The 8,998-nt window shown below is 39.7% G+C and overlaps 1 pseudogene; it reads left to right on the forward strand.

Moving 5' to 3' along the window:
• Positions 1–463: 463 nt before the first annotated feature.
• On the forward strand, positions 464–1,216 carry LOC102833974 (annotated as a pseudogene).
• The last annotated feature ends 7,782 nt before the right edge of the window (positions 1,217–8,998 follow it).

Below are 8,998 nucleotides of genomic sequence, written 5' to 3' on the forward strand. Positions count from 1 at the left end.
TCTTCTGAGACTTACTTGATTTCAGTTTCCATCTGCTACCTGCCGACCTGCTCTCCTTTGCTGCTCTACTGACCCTTCCTCCATTTCCTTCCTTTTGTTTCTTTGTCTTCTTCTTTCTTTTTTTTTTCTTTCAGTTCAGTGAAGTTTTCTGGGATCCTAAAGAAACTGAACAGATCCTAAAGAGCTGAACCGAAAATGTCAAAAGGCAGCTCGAGAAGACAAAGTCAAGTATTATAATAAATTGGAGTTAGAAAGCCAAAAGGCAAGAACACATTCAGATGTTCAGCATTTCTCATGCTTAAAGAACTGAAGAAAAAACTGAAGACTTGACTTGCAATATTGAAGGATTCTATGGGCAAAATATTGAACTATGCAGAAAGTATCAAAAGAAGATAGAAGGGCTTCTACTCTGAGAAAACACTAAATGGCAGGTGTTGACGGTGCGGCGGGAGCCCCTGGTGGCTTCTGTGGAGGCTTCAGCAGTGGTCTGCGGGGCCGGGGTCATGGTGGTGGTAGGAACTGTGGCCGAAGCTGGGGTGCTCGCAGAAGCAAAGCCAAGGACAAGGAGTGGCTCCCTGTCACCAAGCTGGGTTGTCTGGTCAAGGACATGAAGATTAAGTCCCTGGAGAAGATTTACCTTTTCTCCCTGCCCATCAAGGAGTCTGAAATCACTGACTTCTTCCTGGGATGAGGTTTTGAAGATCATGCCTGTGCAGAAACAGATGCACGTTGGCCAGTGGACCAGGTTCAAGGTTACAATGGCCATGTCAGTCTAGGTGTCAAGTGTTCCAAGGATGTGGCCACTGCCATTTGTGGGGCCATCATCTTGGCCAAGCTGTCCATTGTCCCTGTGAGGCGAGGCTACTGGGGTAACAAGATTGGCAAACCCCACACAGTACCTTGCAAGGTGACTGGCCGGTGCTGCTCTGTTCTTGTGCGTCTCATTCCTGCACCCATAGGCACTGACATCATTTCAGCCCTGTGTCCAAGAAGCTGCTGCTGATGGCTGGTATTGATGATTGTTACACCTCAGCCAGGGGCTCCACTGCCACCCTGACAACTTTGCCAAGGTCGCCTTTGATGCCATCTCTAAGACCTACAGCTATCTCAGCCTTAACCTCTGGAAAAAGACTGTGTTCACAAAGTCACCTTGTGAAGCACCCACACCAGAATCTCTGTGCAGAGGATCTAGGCTCCAGCCATGGCAATCATATAGTGGTTTTAATAAAAGTAAAAGAAAAGTGAATTCAGGAAGAAGTAGAAGAAGAAAGGAATATATAGAGTAACTATACCAAAAAAAGAAATGTTTAATGTTCAACCATTTCGAGAGGTATCATATGATCAAGAACCAATGGTACTGAAGGAAGAAGTCCAAGGTGCACTGAAACCACTTGGGTAAAGAACACAACTCTGAGAAGTGATGGAATATAAATATATAATTTCTATATAAATAGAAATCTTTCAACAAACTGATGCAGCACTGGAGGCACTCACTCATCTATGCCTAGACATTTGGACCAACTCTAAATGGCAACCCAGTAGAATGCGGAAATCACCAGACAATATTATTAATATCACATGGAAGTAAAATTTTGCTAAAGATAAATTTAAAACAGTTGCAATAGTACATTGAAAGGGAACTGGCAGAGATTCAAGTCAGATTCAGACAAGGAAGTGGAATGAGGGATATAATTGCTGGTGTCAGATGGATCTTGGATTAAAGAAAAGAATACCAGAAAGATGATTATCTGTGCTTTATGGACTATGCAAAGGCTTTTGACTGTGCAGCTATAGATAACATTATGAAGAATGGGTATTCCAGAACAATAAATTGTGCTCTTGAAGAATGTATGTAGACCAAGAAACAGCAATTCAAGAAAAACAAAAGGCCTGAATGGTTTAAAATCAGGAAAATGTGTGCCAGGGATGTATTCTTCACTGAATTTAATCAATCTGTATGCTGAGCAAATAATCTAAGAAACTGGATTATATGAAGAACAGAACATGGCATCAGGATTGGAGGAAGACTCATGAACAATATGCAATATTCAGATACAACCTTGCTTGATGAAAGTGAAGAAGACTTAAAATACTTACTGATGAAGAACAAAGATCACAGTTTTCATTTTGGGTTGCATCTCAATGTAAAGAAAACAAAAATCCTCACTACTGGACTAATAAATAACATCATGATAAATGAAGACTAGACTGAAGTTGTCAAAGACTTTATTTTGCTTGGATCCACTATCAGCACTCAGGGATGCAGCAGTCAAGAAATCAAATGATGATTAGGCAAATAAGCTACACAGGACCTCTTTAAAGTGTTCAAGAGTAAAGATGCCAGTTTGAGGAATAAAGTGCACCTGATCTAAACCATGGTCTTTTCAGTAAGTTTATATACGTATGAAAGTTGGACAATGAATAATGAAGACCATAGCAAAATTGACCCATTTGAGTTATGATGTTGGAGAAGAATATAAAAAATAACATGAGCTGCCAGAGGAACACACAAACCTGTGTTGGAAGAAATACAGCCAGAAGGTTCCTTAGAAGTCAGAATGGCAAGATTTTGTCTCTCATACCTAAGACATATTATCAGGAGGGTCATCATGCTTGATAAAGTGGAGGGTCATCGAACAGGAGGAGGACTCCCCTAACAAGATGTATTGGCACAGTGACAGTAGCAGTGGTCTCAAGCTTAACAATGATTGTGAGGATGGTACAGGGACAGGAATTGTTTCATTCTGGTATGTATAGGTTCTCTATAAGTTGGAATCATCTAACAACAACAACAAAACCCCACACATTTAGTTCAGAGATAGTAGGAAGAGTATGGCCATGTCGCTTACACTGAGCCCAAGTTGTGGAATATCTCAGAGCTCAGTTTCCTATTTATTGTGTTGTTGTTAAGCACCACTGAATTAGTGCTGACTCATAGTGACCCTTTATAGGGTTTCTGAAGATTTAAATCTTTGTGGGAACAGAAAGTCTCATTTTCCTTCCCATCTCTAAAGTAAGGTTAAAAATGGAACCAAAGTCCCTGGATGGTATAAATGGTGAATGCAAGAACTCAGTTGCTAATCAAAAGATTGGAGGTTCGGGTCCAGGCAGAGGTTTTTTGACAGAAAGTCTTGGCGATCTACTTCTGAATTATCATAGCCATCGAAAACCCCACAGAGTGTAGTTCTTCTACTCAGACACACACGGGAACACTAGGAATTGGAATAGACTCAGTGGTAACCAGTTAATAATGCACCATCTTGTCTTAGTTTCTTATTGTTTCTACGACAGAACTACCACAAAAGAAAACATTAGCAAACAGAATTTCATTTTCTCAGTTTAGGAAGTGTGATGGTTAATGTCAATGTATGTATATATATGTATGTATCACCAATTGTTGTAGTCCTGGGGTGATGCTGTGGAAACATCACTGGACTATGAACTAAAAGGTCAGTGGTTCTAACCCACCAGCCACTCCTTGGACACTGCATACAGGGCTGCTGTGACCAACTCAGTGGCACTTGGTGGTGGTGGTGATGTGCCATGGAGTCAGTTCCCACTCATAGTGACCCTGTACAGGGTTTCTATGAGGCTGTAAATCTTTGTTGTTGTTGTTGTTGTTGTTGTTGTTATGTGCTGTGGAGTCAGTCCCAACTCATAGCAATCCTGTATAGGGTTTCCGAATCCTGCATAGGTTTACAGGAGCAGAAAGCCTCATCTTTCACCTGTGGAACAGCTTGTAGTTTCGAACTGCTGACCTTGAGGTTTGTAGCCTGATTCGTAACCACTACGCTACCAGAGTTCTTTCAATGGCACTAAACAACTACAAAATATTTATATAGATGATTCACTGGTTTGACTACTCTAGAGAACACAGACTAAGACAGGAAGCTACAAGTCCAAACACAAGGTACAAACTCTAGGGAGAATTTCTGTCTCTGTTCGCTCTATGTGAAAATCCTTCTTTCACCTTCTGCACCCAGCCATCTTTAGAGTTCCTGGGCTTAAAAGAAGGCATAGTAGTTTGGTCAGTTTCCATCATCTTTAGATATTGTTGGTCTTTCCCCTTTGTGTACTTTCTTCTGTGCCTAATCTGCTCTTTCATATTTCAAAAGTGATCGATTGACTTAGGACGTATTCTATACTGATATGGCCACATTAGCATAACAAAACAGTGTTCTCAAATGGAACTACATTCACAGGCTGAGGGGTTAGGATTTATAACACATATTTTTAGGAGACACAGTTCAATCCATAACATACCTCAAGGGCTGTTGGGAAGATTGAATGGGATAACAAATGTAGGACTTTGACAAGTGCCTGGGACATGTTGACAGTTGCCACTATTGCAGTGATTTCTCATTGACAACACTCGTGGGGCCAGCAGAAAGGAATCCTGCTTGGGATCTCTGGATCTAAATTGACTTCTGAAGACCACATTGTATCAAAATGCAAAAAAGTTGTTTTCTGCTTGCCCAGTTTTTTGCTCATCTGACTCTAGAAGGGCTGGATTGTATAAAGATAATGACACAAGATTCCTAAATATAATGGAGGACAGAAGAGACTCTTAGAAAGACCTAGGGCTTAATAGATGGACCTCCTTTCATTCAGGAGGTGAAAGCACTTGTTTTGCCACTATAAAATTTTTGTGATTAGAACAGCAGTCCATAGATAAGGAACTGCCAGAAAATTTCAAAAGGAAAACCTTTAGGAACACACAGTTCTACTCTGACACACATGAGATTGTCATGCATCAGAATTGGCTCTAAAGCAACTGGTACTGGTTTTATTCTACCGATTAAGTACAGATTAATTCGTCCACTCCAAATCTCAATATTTTTATAGAATACAGAGCCAGTCCTCTCCTCATTTTGGGTTGCCTAGTTAGTAGTCCTGTTCTTATGGTCAGCAGTCTGGTGCTTCTCCTACAGCCCTACACTGGGACCCAGCTTGAATGCCCTTTGCATGTTAAGCCAACCTTGTCTTCTTAGGATGAATCTCGTTAATTTAGGTTTTTGTACTGTTAGGTTTGATTTGCTTAATGCTTATTTAGAACTTTTGTAGATAGCTTCCTTAACATTACTGACTGCTGGGAGGGCCTTTCCCTGTGATCCCACCTTCTTTGCCAGAAGTCACACTGCAGGAGAGACTTTCTGCCCCTCGCAACACATGAAGACATCTACTGGCCTAGACCCAGGATCATTCCTGAAGCTCTCCCTTAATGAGATGAATTGACACAGTGGTTGTAAACAGAAAAGATTGTAAGGATGGTGTAGAACCAAGTGGTATTTTCTGTTGTACATAGGATTGCTGTAAGCCGGAACTGACTTGAGAACACCTAATAATAACAACTTCCAGAAGTGCAGTTGTTTTCTTCATTTTGCTTGTGTTACTTTCTCCTGTCTGCAGTGGACCTTCATCTATACCCTGGGGTCGGAGTGTTGAGCCAAAGGGTTTGTTGTACTCCCAGTGGCTTGTGGCTTTTATTCTTCAAGGGGGAAGGGTACAGATAGGGATATGTGTATTTCCTGCAGTGACAGTTGCTTCCTTGTCCAGACTGACACCACTAATAAAATTTTTCCTTCTCCCATCTCCCCCCTTGCTTCATAATCTTTCTCTTGAGCTTTCATGTAGGGTGTGGAGAAAAGTCATGAGTGAATGCAGTTATGTAGGCAGAGTATTACTATATAAACATACACACTACTGAGTGTCACAGAAAAGCTCCATGGAAAAAGAATGTGGACATAGAATTCCATTCTAGGGAGAGAGTAAAGAACTATAAAAAATCACTGACACACAAACAACAGAAGACAAAATATATGATGAGATCTCCTAAAATTTAGACATTTATGTGCATCAAAAGATTTTACCCAAATAATACAAAGAGAATCCATAGATGGGTGAAAAAAAATTGGCAATGACATTATCAGACACGGGACTATAGTCTACAATTTGTAGGACGTTTCAATACCTCAATAAGAAGAAGACAGTTAATGGGCAGAGGACATGAACACACACTTCACCAAAGAAGACATTCAGACAGCCAACAAATGTATGAAATAATGCTCATAATCACTAGCTATTATAAAGATGCAAATCAAAACAACAAGATGTTATCTTATCCCAGCTTTAAAAGCAAAGTTAAAAAAAAACAAAATACAAAAAACAAAACCAGAAATCAACAAATGCTGGAGGGGGTGTGGAGAGTATGAGACCCTCCTACATGGCTGGTGGGACCATCAAATGGTGCAACCACTGTGGAAAATTGCACGGTACTTTCTCTGAAGGTTGGAAATAGAAATACTGTATGATGCAGCAATCGTGGTATATATCCTCAGGAATTAAGAACAAACAAATACATGCCCAACCATGTTCATTGCCACAGTATTCACAATAGCAAAATGATGGAGACAGCCTAAATGCCTATCAGCAGTGGAACGGTTGAACAAAGTTTGGTACACATGTATAATGGAACATTGTAGACTAATGATGAATCTGCAAAACACTGCAGAGCATGGAGAAATCTGGAAGACGTTATACTGAGTGACATTAGTCGATCACAAAAGGACAGATGTTTTATGAGACCACTACTTTAAAACATCAAGAAAAACTTTTCCTTCTATAATAAATTTTCTGTGCTGGTTATAGGGGTGGAGGGAAGGGAGAATTCTTCACTGGGTACAATGTGGACACACGGTAACTGGGCGGAAGGTAAAGAGAAAATGGAAGGAAAAAAAATTAGCCAATGAAAACTTTCACATCACAATAGAATATTGTCCAATATAGTGCTGAAGATGAGCTCTCCAGGCTGGAAGGTACTATACAATGGCTGTAGCAGTAAATTAAAAAATCCCAATGACTGTGTGGATGTTGATGTACTGGACAGTGTTCTTCTGTCCTGCTGTGCATAGGGCTGCCATGGGTTGGACCCAACTCAACAGTATCTTGATGTTAGGTACCACTGAGTGCATTCCAGCTCATGGAGACCCTGTACTCAGGAGAATAAAACCCTGCCTGGTCCTGTGCCCTCCTCACACTTGTTGCTACGTTTGGGTTCATTGCTGCAGCCATTGTGTCAATCCATTGATGGATTGTTGTTCTTAACAACAACAAATAATAAGCGAGCTTCAAACAATTCATTGAAGACTGGAATTAAAAGAATGCATGTTTCAACAAAACAAACCAACATCTTCAATAGTAATTTCAAATACTCACATGCTTAGCAATGCACACACACATCTGTATGCCTGGCACAGTTATAATCACTTAATATATATGAAGGTTTAATAATGCTTTTTGTGGAGGGCTTTAAGAATGAATGGAAACAAATTCCTTGATTTTTGTTTAGGTTTCTAGGATTCCAAAGGAAACAACATTATGTATATAACAGGATTGCAAAATGCACTGAAATGTCAAAAGTCTATGTGAAAAAAAAAATGCTTATAATGGAATGAATCCAAGTATTTTGTATTGTTATTCTAGGAGTTACGGACTGGAAATATTTTGGTCATTTGCAATTTTTTCTAAAACCTATGTGTGGCCTTGGTGTTTATAACAGTAAATATCCATCAGTAAATATTTATTGCATTCTAGTTGTGTACAAGAGTTTTTTGTGTGCTTCACTGTGAGTGTTCCTATCCCAAAGGCACTGAAGATTTAGCCAGGAGATACCATGAGGACAGCTAATGAGAGAGAGTCCACAGCAATAAATGGTAAGTGCTGAATGGCAGCTGGGAAGACAATAGGAAGAAAGGAGAGCTCAGTCCGTGCCTTCATTCCACAAAAATACTTGTAGTTATGTCATGAAGGGTCCAGAAACAGGGCTTGTCATAAAGTCCTGGGTCCTTCTCCACACCAATTGATTTGGCTTATGTCTTAGCCAAAGGTTTCTTTGGACGCTCAGAAGAAATGTGAATTGTTATATATCAAGTTACTTCCAAGCCTCTGTCCTAAAGATATATGATATGGATTAAATTGTGCTCCCCCTGCATATGTACTGGAATCTTAGCCTCTAGATCTATGAATATAGTCCAATAACATGTAATTCCCTTGCATCTAATATAATACCCTGTAACATGCTCCCTAGTGTAATCTAATAGAATCACTTTTCACAATGCAATCTAATGTTATGTGACCCATGAATCAGTTGAGGTTATATCAGTGTTGGGTGGATCCTAAACCTAATCATTCTAAGTAACATAAAGGGCAACATACGCACACACACTAACTTACACATGCATACTGGAGAGACATGCCTTATGGGGATCATCTGCAAGCCAAAGAGCCAGGGGATGTTGTTCAGGGTTACCTACAAGGAAGGCAACATCATGTCCGAGACTTTGATTTGAATGTTTAGCTTCCAGAACTCTGCAAAATAAATTTCTATTCTTTAAAGTCATCATTGTTACAGAGCACTAGGAAACAAAGACTCTATGGTGCACGTGACTGATTTGATGCACATATTTGATATCGTTGTCGCTTCCCCTGCACCATCCTCTCCACTCTTTATTTCTAGGTATCATGAAATTCAAAGTAAATGAATTTTATTCAAAATTGTGAAACCAGTGCTCAGAAAATGCTTTACTTCCTTTTACCACTTCAGAGTCTTGATTTCTTTCTTTTCCCTAGGGTTTTGAGATCATTTTTTGTTCACACATGGGGAATGGAAAAAGAATTTGGAAGAGTCTTACTGTTTTTGCCAACCTCAAATCAGAGCCAAAGTTGAGTAGAGAGAGAATATTATGATTTCTGAAATATGGGTACTATGGTTTCCCTCTTTGAATGGTATCATAAGGATAAGGTTTTTTTTTTTTTTTTTTTTTCTCTCTTTTGAATGCTGCTTTTTCTTTTTCTTTTTTTTTTTTAAGGTTTTTATTGTGGATTGAGTGAAAGTTTTCAGGGCACATCATCGGTTTCACATTCAAACATTCATATACCTTGTTTCATTACGTTGATTATAATCCCCTCCACATACCATCAGTTAACAGAGTTTCTCTAT

The sequence above is a fragment of the Chrysochloris asiatica genome, unplaced genomic scaffold (genome assembly GCF_000296735.1).
Source record: "Chrysochloris asiatica unplaced genomic scaffold, ChrAsi1.0 scaffold00230, whole genome shotgun sequence".
Classification (NCBI taxonomy): Eukaryota; Metazoa; Chordata; class Mammalia; order Afrosoricida; family Chrysochloridae; genus Chrysochloris; species Chrysochloris asiatica.